The 12,201-nt window shown below is 44.4% G+C and overlaps 1 long non-coding RNA gene across 1 annotated transcript in view; it reads left to right on the top strand.

The window, feature by feature from the left end:
- Positions 1-254: 254 nt before the first annotated feature.
- The window catches only part of LOC108536902 (uncharacterized), a 41,683-nt gene continuing 29,736 nt past the window's right edge, over positions 255-12,201 (top strand). Inside the window, exons 1-2 of the long non-coding RNA XR_001887652.1 lie at positions 255-477; positions 1,148-1,230. This is a non-coding gene — a long non-coding RNA (uncharacterized LOC108536902). The remainder of the gene's footprint in view (positions 478-1,147; positions 1,231-12,201) is intronic.

Raw genomic sequence — 12,201 nt, forward strand, 5'->3', positions numbered from 1 at the left:
AGGGACAGTAATATTAGAAACCGGAGTGGACCCTTTGCCTGAGAAACATGTTCATCTCTTAGTAATTGGGACTAGAGAGCACGCAAAATATGCATCAATATAAAAATCAACTAACACAAATTCCAGGGTCACAAGCCCAAATAACAGTAAGATCTGTAAATATCAAGGAAAACATAGATTTAAATTTTCAGATCAGATTTATTCCTCCACTCATAGCTTATACATATTGTGGTCAGAAGCTGCAAGGAAGTCTGTGCTCTAATGAACTCTGCTCTGGGAGGCGAGGCTCTCATGAGAGAGAGGAGAGAGAGGGGGATGGGGGGTGGAGAGGATTGGGAGCACTTCAGAGAAAAGATCTGAGGGAAAATCCTGGGACTCTGCCACCCAGCTCCCTGTCCCCTGGGAGGAGCCATGGCAGATATTTGGGATGAGGCAGCATGCTGGTCCCTCAGCAGCATCCTTATCAAGTCAGCTGTGGTAAGTGATATTCTTGGTACTTGATGTTTTGCCAGAAGTTAGAATATTGCTTTTCTCTTCAATCTATACATGCTGCTTAGAAACCACTGGGTTTCTTGGCATGTCTATTTAGTATTACAGATATCCCAGTAAAAATTTTCAAACATCGTGTAACATGTATTATCAGTCCAGGCACGTGTAGGTATTTGGACTCACGGAGAAAGAGGAGTGTCATGAAAAAAGCATTGCATCAGCAATCAGGAGGCCTGGGGCCTAATTGTATCTTTGACACTAATGTGATTTTAGCAAGGGGGCTTAACTGCACGGAGGCACTGTCTTCTCTTCATGGCAGACCACCCCCCATCATTGCTGCTATCTCCATAAATCCTAAAGGAAAATAATACTCAGTCTATTCCAGAGCTGCAAGACTTACAATCTCCCGGTCAGGAATTTTAGGCTCTAATCCATATAAGAGATCCTGGTCTTTTAGCAGAAATAGAAATGTCCTCAAGTGGGGCACTCTGTTAGAGAATTTTTAAAAATAAATTGGAAAGTCATTGGTAATTTGTAGTAAGGAAAAAGACTTGTTTTACAAATCAAAATGCCAGAGTCCAAAACGAGCGAGAATTCCAGTTGCTGACTATGAATATCTGAATACAGCACTACTTTCTAATTGCTTCACTTACTACAGAGAGAAATAAAACCGTGAGACTGTGAAGTGTATAAAGGATTCTACCGCTCTCCCGGGGCTCGGAGACCCACAGATTGGAGAAAGTAAGTGAGTGCCTTTCTGACCATTGAATTCCTCACTCTCATTGCTAGTTAGAAAACTCTAAGGACTTTAATGGAACCGGTCTCTGCACGTCCTAAAAGAGTACTGAAACAGCTGGAGAGACAGCGCCACCTCGTGTCCACCTAAAAAAAACTCCCTGGCAATCATCTTTGCGGAAATGGGCCCCAGTAACTTCCATGAAATAGGGCAAAGAAAATAAATCCATCAAAGCTGACTGGATAAGAGAGAAATGCCAGCTGAAAGCGTTTTTGACTGTTGATGACTTCAAAAGCCAGGAAACTTAATCCTAGCCTTATGTTTCTTTCTCCGTGCCCAAAAGGCAGCCGAGCTCGTCACTAAACCAGGGGAGGTGAAGCAGGTCACTAAGTTTATAATGTAGTTCGTTACTGGCTTTCATTTTTTCTCTGCATCCTGGCAGCAGGATACAGGCAGCTTGTTATAACTTAGAGGGGCTCCTGGAAAGCCTGCTTGCTGGGTGTATTTCTGTAGGCGTGGGCTCACTGGGAATATTATGACCTCATGGAGTCACGAGTTTAATAGCATTTCTTCCACTTCATTCAGCACAGCACCAAGTTACAGTGACTCTGGCTGCAGCACATTGCAGACGCACATTGTTCCCTGCAGCATCATGTCTTCACGGTCCCATGTGGGTCCCAGCCACGCTGCCTGCTCTTGCACACATGAGCCATTCTCACACCTGCAGGCTCTCTGGCGGGGTCTTCTCCACCTCCTACATCCCTTGCTGGTTTGCACCTCTCTCTACCCGTTTTCTCTCCCCTATTCTCCTACCTCCCTCTTCCCGCGGCCTTTCCTTCTACTCTGTCATAATGACTATCATTTGCGGCACCTGCGATCTCTTTGCACATCATTTGCTACTTGAGATACTTCTGTTTCTGTCTTGCAGCTTAGGAGACTGTGGCCCCTGCAGTCGAACACAGTCAGGGGAGAGGAGTGCTCTGCTCTCCTCATGCCGCTTGCAGTCTCCTGAAGTTCCTGCCACCGAGGGAGCTTCACTAGCAGTTACACTCCTGACCACCTGATGCCCCTCCGGTTCCTCTTAGAAGAGGAGAGGAATGATTTCATCACATGGTAAGTTCCTAGAGATAACAGGGTTTGTGCAGCGCAGTCCCCAATGCCCTGCCCGCTCCAGGAGCGAGGCCACCCGCAGAGAGACTGCATCTGGTGCACCTGTTCCTATTCCTATCTGTACATTTCACAGGGCCACTCCGTCCCTGTGCTGCGGAGGAATGGGTGGGGGAGGCTGTCCAATCTGAAGACTCGGGTAGGGAAGCCCACCCCACAATTAGAAACCATGACCTCCACCATCAACCCGGTCAGTAATGAAGGTATTTTTCATCTCCCACCTCTCTTGCTGCAGACCTCTGGTGTGTTCTCTACTGGGACACCTTGAACTCTTAACACTTAGGAAAGCATTTTTTTTTTTTTTTTTTTTCTTTCTTTTCTTTTTTTTTATTTTTTTTTTTTTTTGAGACGGAGTTCTCCGCCATCTGCTCGCTGGGGCTGAGACTTGACACGTGGCGAGATACTCAGCCTCACTAGGCAAGCTCCGCCTTTCCGGCGTCTCCTGCCTCAGCCTCCGGAGTAGCTGGGACTACAGGCGCCGGCCACCTCGCCCGGCTAGATTTTTTTGTATTTTTTGGTAGAGACGGGGTTTCACCGTGTTAGCCCGGATGGTCTCGATCTCCTGACCTTGTGATCCGCCCGTCTCGGCCTCCCAAAGTGCTGGGATTACAGGCTTGAGCCACCGCGCCTGGCCCATTTTTTTTTTTTCTAACACAGCAGAAATTCTAACTTCAGATGACTCATCCCCAAATGAGAGTTTTTTTTTCTTTTTTAGTTCAGAACCCATTTGCTGTGGTGTAGAGAATGTTCTGGCTGGCGATCAGAAGGTACGGGCTCTACATAGGGCTTGGAGCTTTCCAGCTTTGCAACTTTGAGCGAGAACCTGCTCTAGGCCTCGGTTTCCCCATCACGGCCTCTGCGATTCCAGGATCAAGAGATGGCCATTTAGAGGTACCAAGAAGAGGTAATGCTCACTTTTTAAGTCCTTCATCCAGTTGAAATGAGCTACTGCTTGTTTAACTTTTCCCTTTTTTTGGCAAAGTTAATGCTTTTTCCAGAGACAGCAAAGACATGGAGCATTTGTCTAGGACTCCCCCTTACCCTTGCCCTGCCCCCAGCCTCTATCACAGTTAAGAGCAAGACTCAGACCTTCTTTATTTGTTGTTACTCACCCTGAGCGTGGAGCTGCCATGATGTTAGATTTTTTTTTTTTTGAGTCCAAAATTGGTGATATTTGGATTAACAAGTTATTTTCCTTTTTGATTTGTAAATTTGTTCTAAAGTTACCCACTTTGAATCACATTAAGGTATGCATTTACTAATTTGGCTTTATTGAAAAGAATGACATAATGTGGATTGTGGCAAACTATGGAGCTTCAAGTCACCTAGGGGAAAGTAGAAGAGGCAGAAGGTCCATGGCCTCTGTTTTGCAGACAGGCAAGAATAGGAAATGAGAAAGGGACGCAGTTTATCCCCTCCCAACTGTAGCCTCACTCTTCACCTCAACCCCACTCTAGTTTTAAGATATTTTAGCACTATTTTAGGTATCATTTCCCTTGAAATAGTTACTTCTTCCTAAGACCTTGATACACTAAACGCTACTGATACCAGATACAATCTACATTCTGAGTGGCCACCACCGTATTTTCACCCCAAGTTCAAGTCCACCTCTTTTGCCACAGAAAAGAATGGGCTCTGTCCTGGACTTACGGGCAAGGGAAGAATTGGAGTGGAATGTGATTAATGGGATGCATGTTGGTTTTGATGCCATTCTAGAAAATTGACAGATATGGTCTCCTTTTTTCCTCCTTCTTTCTTTGGTGAATTCATTTCTCTTCTCTGGTTAATGCCATCTATATGCTGTTAATTCCAAAACTGGTATCTCCATCCTAGACATGTCCTCCAAGTTGCAAATACACACAAACACTATATATATATATATGCACACAATATATTTATAAATATATATACATATAATTATTGCCTCCATCAGGAGGAGGAAACATTTGGATGCCTGACAGGAATCTCAAAGTTAGTAAGCCCCAAACTAAGCTCCAGATATTTTCCTCCCAGGTCTGCTCTTTCCTAGCCTTCTTCATCTTTCATCTCAAAAAGCAGCTTCTTTCTGGCAGCGTGGGCCAAACCTTGGAGCCGTCTTTGACTGCTCTCTCTCATCCCATGTCTGATCTGTCACCAAATTCGGTCATCTCCACCTTCCAATTATACACAGGTTTTGATCATTTTCTTTACTTTCCCTACTGCTACATTGGTCTCAGCTGTCCACATCTCTTGCATGGACATCTACAGTAGCCCCCAGCCAGCCTCCCTTGCTCTCTCCAATCCCTCTCAGCCCAGCAGCTTACATGATCCTGTTAAAACACATCAGATCAAAGCACTCTGCTGAAAACCTTTCTGATGGCTGTCTATGTCATTCAGAGTAACATCTACTACATTGCACTCTTAGCTGCCTCTATTTCCTCTCTGCTCTCATCTTCTCATTCTGTTTCTGCTGCATTAATCTCCACTTTTCTTTATGCTAGGCATGCTCTCGCCCCGCATCTGTGCACTGACTGGGTCCTCTGCATGGAAGCTCTTTCCCTGGAGTCCATGTGGCTCACCCCCCACCTCCTGTAGCTCTTTGCTCCAATGCGTGGCCCTCCTCTAGTTGTTCTCCTAAAATCGCACCCCTCGCCACCAGTTGTGTCCTTGCCACTACCTCTGCTTTATACCCTTTGCATTTATTACTGTTTAATATACTCTGTATGCTACCTACTTACACTGTTTTATCCAGAAGAAGGCAAGCTCTGACAGGATGGGGTTGTTCCCAACTATGTTCCCAGCAAGTAGATCCAGGTGCTCAGTGAACATTTGTTCAGCAATGGCAGGTGGGCTTGTGATGGGGTTGGGGAGGAGGAAGGAGACTCACTGGAGCATCCTCCAATGGGAGTTAACTCAAAACAGGACCATGTTCAGAAATCAGAAATGATATTACTAGAGGTTTATTTTCTGCTTAGAGTTATTATTTAACTTCATTTGATTGAACAGACATTTATTGAGTAACCGCCTTGCTGGAGTGCTGGAGGCTGAGGGTACAATGGGCTCCGTTCTTGTGTAGAGTAAGACTGAGGTAATAAATTCACCTATAAATAGATCCTTCAGTGTAAAGCAGCGTGGGCAGTGCCGAAGCACTCCATCCAGGGTCAACACTTCCTCCTGGTCTCTTCAATCACTTTCTCCTTTGAATGTTTACCAGCTTGTGGAGGAGAGTATATCTGAACTGGCAGGGATGGAAGGGAGAAACCGTATGTATTTACTCAATAAGCACCTCATGGATAAGAACCCTTAGGAAAGGTAATTGAGGACAATCATTGCCATATAATACTTTGATGGCCTGATCCCCTATATTAAGAACTTATTGTTTACTTTGAATAAATTTTAGAAACTTTCAGTGCCTAGTAACTTCTCTCTGCAAAGGGAAATTAATGCATGCTTCCTTCCATGAGAGGAGCAGTTTAGGGTGTGACTGGGTGAGCCCATCTTCACCTTGATTCCCGCGGTAACCTGCAGCTCGCCCCTGCTCTGTCGCAGCATCATTTTGGGGTGTGGTTAGTAATTTGTTGATTCTGTCCTCTCTGGGAGCCTGAATTCCTTCTTTAGTGGTTGGCTGGGCACACTGTGGACAGGGAAACTTCCTGAGCAAAACCAGAAGTATTTCTGTGACTTGGGTGTTTGAAATCAAGACAGTGCTTTGTTGAGAATGAAACGTCCTCTTTGGGATTGAGTCTGCTTTTCTCAAGGGTTACTTGGAGCTCAAATGCTTAACCATCCTTCCTCCAGGTGCCAGAGATAATTTTTCCAGGAAGACTTTCCTGGCATTTCTTCCCCACCCCCCACAGTCTGGATCAAATTCTCTCCTTTGTGTGCCTCTGGCACCCCAAATTTCCTTTATTCTAGCCCATCCAGTGTCAGACCAAACTTTCAGATGGAGCACAGTCCTCAGTACAGATAGAAGTCTGCCCAAGGCTTCTGACACCAGCCATAGTTTGGGGTCTTTGGGGCACCCCACTTTAGACCAGCTGGGTGCAAATTTAGGGGTCTCCATCCCTCAAGGTACCCCCAGGTTTGATGATTCACTGGAGAGACTCACAGAACTCTCTGAAAACACTGTATTTAACCAGGAAGAAGTCTGGGAGGTTTCCAAACTCGAAGCTTCCAGTGTCCTCAGGGATGTGTTACCTTCCCAGCAATCAGTGACAACGCACAGAGAGTATTGCCAAGCAGGGAAGATCTCGCAAGCTCAGCTTCCAGAGTGTTAACTGAGGCTTCATTACATACACTGATTGATTCAATCATTGGCAGGCAGCTGAACTCGGTCTCCAGGCCTCATCCTCTCCCTGAAGGTCAGGCTGATATCTTAAGACTCAGGCACCAACCTTCTAATCATACTGTTGGCCTTTTTGGCATGGCCAGCCCCAGTCTTGAGTCATCTTTTTAGTGTTAGCTGCAGGTGTGGTCTGAGGGGTGCACCATGAATAACAAACATTCCAATCACTCAGGAATCCCAAGGGTTTAGAGGTTAGCCCCCAGTATCTGAGGTCACAGTCCAGCCAGACTCTTTATTCCACACAGTCCCTCTCACACTGTATTAGCTGCATTTTTATCTGTCTCTCTAATTAACCTCTTGAGGGCAGGGAATGTGCTACCTTGTTCATCATAGTCTTTGTATTTAACACAATGTAGATACAAAAAATAGCCATATGAATGTGAAAGAAAAGCAATTATTAGACAGATTTTATTCTGGCATTTATTTTAAACCATTACCATTAGGGAATTGTTCAAATCCTAAGGCAAGTATAGTTAAGGCAACTGTCCTTGTCTGGATTTTCTTTGTGTCTTATTTGGTTCCCTTTAGCCTACTGATTTTCTCCTAGATCTTGAGGTGGTCCACTCCTCACACTGATCCAAGCCACTTCCAGTCAAAATAACTAACTGTTTTCTTATACTGATATCAATATGCAGAAAGACTGTTAGTGTGGAGATTAACAAAACCTCCATCAACTGTATTTACGTAGCTGTAGCTCTTAGCTACTGCACAGATCCTTGCAAAGGCTGGAACAATCAGTTTCCTTTCTTAAATGCTCACTCTACAAGAAACTCTTTGCTTTATTTATTTTAATTCTTTTTGCTGCTATGGTATAGCTAAAGTAGGGTGATATGTGGCAGGGAGGTTTCAACAGCTATAACTTCCACTGAAACGAAAGCTACTTCCAGGCTACATTATAGTCACTTTTCTAAGGCAAAAGGTTTTCCCCATCTTTATGAGTCAAAGTACCTTTGTTCTGTGATTACCTTTTATGCTGCATTGTTAAATGTCTCCCTGGCTACCCAAAACACCCCTTCCCACTGGCTATGGTAGTCTATAATTCTAGCTTTAACCATTTCATGCCAATGACTGTGTAGACTATACACTGAGGATAATGGTAGAAAATGGGGGCAAAGGGGAATTGGGCTATGGATAGAAAACCATCCCTCTGGCCAGGTGCAGTGGCTCACGCCTGTAATCCCAGCACTTTGGGAGGCCGAGGCAGGTGGATCACAAGGTCAGGAGATTGAGACCATCCTGGCTAACACGGTGAAAGCCCATCTCTACTAAAAATACAAAAGATTAGCCGGGCGTGGTGGCATGTACCTGTAATCCCACCTACTCAGGAGGCTGAGACAGGATAATCACTTGAACCCGGGAGGCGGAGGTTGCAGTGAGCCGAGATCGCACCACTGCCCTCCAGCCTGGGTGACAGAGTGAGACTCTGTCTCAAAAATAAAATAAAATAAAATAAAATAATAAAATCTATCCCTCTGAGGGGGCTCTAGCAAGGAAAGAAGAATAGCTGCCAGCCATGAATAGAAGGCGACTTTCCTGCTCCAGCAGGGGCTACTGGCGTGTTCCCTGATAAGAGTTCCATGATGCCAACTGTGAAGTGGCATTTGCTTGCCAGCTGCAGAGCATGCATTCTTCCTGGACTTCAGCTTGCCCCTGAGTCTAGGAGACATTTGAGGAATGGGTGGTGGGGAGAGGCAGGTGCTTTGTTGGGATAAAAGGAAAGCATTTAACTAGTGTTGACCTCATCTCAGGCTCCAATGCAAAGCAGCATCCGCAGGAAGAGTGAACACAGCTTAAGGATAGCTTAAGTATTCCATATCCTTTCCAGAAATTTTAGAAAATAAAGATAAGCAAAAGATGTTCTTATCCTTATATAACACTATAAAATATATGAAAGGGACCTGGGCTCTATCCAAGGTCATCAAATGTTCAAAGTCCAACTCCTGGAGAACCCGTGATGTGAGGGACCACGCTGATCCTTTTCTTCTTTTCACTTCTCTTTCTCTTCCCGTCCCCTTTGATACAGAACAATGCGAATATTGAGACAATGGGTCAGGCTATATGGCTTTTACAGGGCACGCGCTGCTGGCTTGTGGTGTGCCACCTGAAGGGATGACAATTCTGTGACAGGCAGGGCTGAGGGGAGCCCAGGTCCCGGGCCAGATCCAACCCCTGGTGGAAACGCGCACTTGCTATTGTGTGTGTGTGTGGAGTAACAGTGACATCCTGTGGCCAGTCTGGTTGATCTAAGTGGCTCCTTTATAGATAAAGAAGACCGTTTTGTCTGCACTGAAAGGTGTGCATGCACTGGCTCCTCCTTTAGACAATGCACAAAAGAGGCAGTGCAGAATCGCTACCGCGAGCCTTCCAGCAGCTCCTTTTCAGCAGCTGTCTCTGACTTAGGTGGGGGAGATTCTTGGGACTGAGATGATGTCTCTTTCTACGCTTGATCAGTTTAAATGTTACCATTTGAGTGTGAAGTGAGCCATAATAATAACCCGGAGGACAGTGTGAGAAAATAGTGATAGGGAAGAGAAGACATCCCTGTGGATTAATGCAGAATATAATCTGTTACTTTAAAATGCCTAAGTTGCTTGACATTTAGCATTTAATATTTATAATTTTTGGATTAAATAACTTCATTTTGACCTTATTTAAAGCAGAGGAGGGAGGGGTTGGAGAAGAAAACAACTCTGGTCTGAAGTTGTTCTACTTGCTTACATAACCTGCAAACTATGTGCTTGGCTGGGCTTCTCAGGGGCTGGGGAGTTTTGTGATTCCAAATCTCTAATGTGTAACCTCCCATAGTGTTAAATGGAGGTGAGGAGGAACCCCACTGTCGCCTGGCTTGGCCGTGATGAATGAACCCTCTCAGGCCTGTTCTCCGTGGGGACATCCAGCGCCACACCCTGAATCTTCTTGTTTCTATCAAAAAGATGCCATTGCTCCCAAAACGTGCCTCAACCTGGCTCATTCCTGGGTGTTCCCAGGGCTGCTGCTTAGGGAATAAACGCAAAGGCAGCTTGGAAGTCAAGGATTCATGCTAGGGAGTTACACACACTTGGGTTCTAATTCCACCTCACTGCTTGCTAGCTCTGTGACCTTGGGCAAATGCATTAACTGCTTGGAGTTTCACTTTCGGCAACTGCAGGACGGGGTCCATAATAAGTGCTTTTTTCTTGGGATGTTGTAATGCATTTTAAATACATGCAACAATGTAGGCTACCTTGCCTGGGGCCCAGCTGGAACTCACACAGCTGAGCTTCTGCTACTGCTACTGTTATGGACAGGCTGGTGTCCAGGGCTGAAGACTAAGTGGGAGGAAGCCTCTCTGTCCCCTCTTCATTGACAATCAGCAATAAGATCTCTGTAGTTGCCTGTTGAAGCAGATTTGGGTTGAGGGCATAAGAGAAGGCAGAAGTACATGTGTGTTGTGTTGTGTGTGTGTTTTGTGTGTGTGCTCTGTGTGTTGTATGTGTTTTTTGTGTGTTGTATGTATTTTTTGTGGTTTGTGTGTGTTGTGTGTGTGTGTTGTGTTTTTTGTGCGTTGTGTGTGTTTGTGTCGTGTATTTGTGTGTATGTTTTGTGTGTGCTGTGTGTTTTGTGTTTTTTATGTTGTGTGTGTAGTATGTGTGTATTTTGTGTTGTTTGTTTTTTTGTGTTGTGGGTATGTGTGTGTTGTATGTGTGTGTGTGTGTTGTATGTGTGTTTTGTGTGTTGTATGTGTGTGTTTGTGTGTTTTGCGTTGTATGTTTTCTGGTTTTGTGGCTGTGTGTGTTGCATGTGTTTTTTGTGTTGTATGTGTTATTTTTTGTGTGTTGTGTTGTATGTGTGTGTGTTGTATGTGTGTTTGTGTGTTGTATGTGTTTGTGTGTGTTGTATGTATGTTTGTTGTGTTTTTGTGTGTTTGTGTGTTGTGTATGTGTGTTTGTGTGTGTTGTATGTGTTTTTTGTGTGTTGTTTGTATTGTGTATTTGTGTGTTGTGTGTGTGTTGTATGTGTGTGTGTTGTATGTGTGTGTGTGTTGTATTTGTGTGTTTTTGTGTTGTGGCTATGTGTGTGTTGCATATGTGTTTTTTGTGTGTTGTGTGTATTGTATGTGTGTGTTGTATGTGTGTTTGTGTGTGGTGTGTGTGTGTGTTGTTTTGTGTGTGTGTTGTATGTGTGTGTTGTTTTTGTGTGTTTGTGTTGTGTGTTGTATGTGTGTTTTTTGTGTGTTGTGTTTGTGTGTGTTGTCTGTGTGTGTGTGTTGTATGTGTTTTTTGTGTGTTGTGTTTGTGTGTTGTGTGTTTGTGTGTGTTTTTTTGTGTGTTGTGTTTGTGTGTGTGTTTTGTATGTGTGTTTGTGTGTGTGTGTTGTGTGTGTGCTGTGTGTGTACTTATTGGCCCATTCTTGCTGAAGTTCAGCATGAGCATGTTGCCTCAGGTGGGTCAGATGTAAGGGCTACCCAGAGGTGATCTATAACACTTCGGATAGGAAAGAAGACATAAAAGAGGGAAGGAGTAGGAGTAAGGTAGCCAGGAAAATGCCAATAAAGGAAGGAAATGTAGGGAATTAGTGGAAATAAGGCTTTCAGCATTGAGAATTCTCCCAAGCCATTTTAAAGTTCTCCAAAATCATGATAACTTAATTCTTGTGTCAATAAGGGTTTCACACACTTTTTGTCTGATGGCAGAAAAAAGGACAAGGCAAAAGACTCCTTCCACAGGGCATACATTTTGCGTTTTGAGTTCTTGGGTGACTTAAGTGAGAGTATTAAAGGGATGGCTTGTAGCTGACCCACTCTCCTTCTAGTTGATCAGCCAACTGTGTGGAAGAAATGTGATGATTTTTCAGTCTCCCTTAAGAGCACACAGCCTGTTTCCTAAGCTTCTCCTCCGCTCTTGTCCTCCTCTCCCTCTGTCTTTCTTAGCGGCTCCCAAATTTTGGGATGACTCTTGGCCTACACAGATGGCGTTTACTGACTTTGTCTCAAAACCTTTCTTGCCTTCCAATTCTGTCATAAGTTTCTTTATGCCTTATGACAGACGCCCTGTTTTACAAGTTTCTACTTGTGCTTGTGGCAGATGGATTTCTCACCATCTTTTCCCTGGCTGGAAAAGATAATGAATATGTTTGAGGATAGGTTCTTTGGGGTGTCAATAATAATAATAACGGGAAAATGTCATTGTACCTATTGGAGACAGACTATGAAATTACTATACTTGGGATCCCCAGGGAAAAGAAAAAACAAGAGTTGAAATCCTCAGAAGGTATTTGAGAGGCATCTTGGCTTGAAGACTTGACTGCTGTGACTTGGGAAAGCAGAGAAATAAAGCAAACCAAGTTTTTCACTTGCTTGGCTGGAGGTTTGTTTATCCTGATCATGTGAAGCCTGAGCCAGCAATTCCAATGATTTTAACTGCCCCTCAATGCTTCTCTGCATTTGGGCAGGGAAAGTATTAGAATGGGCCAGTTAGCTCCTATGACAGGTGCAGGACACAGATTT

Source organism: Rhinopithecus bieti, unplaced genomic scaffold (assembly GCF_001698545.2).
Source record: "Rhinopithecus bieti isolate Rb0 unplaced genomic scaffold, ASM169854v2 scaffold_13577, whole genome shotgun sequence".
NCBI lineage: Eukaryota > Metazoa > Chordata > Mammalia > Primates > Cercopithecidae > Rhinopithecus > Rhinopithecus bieti.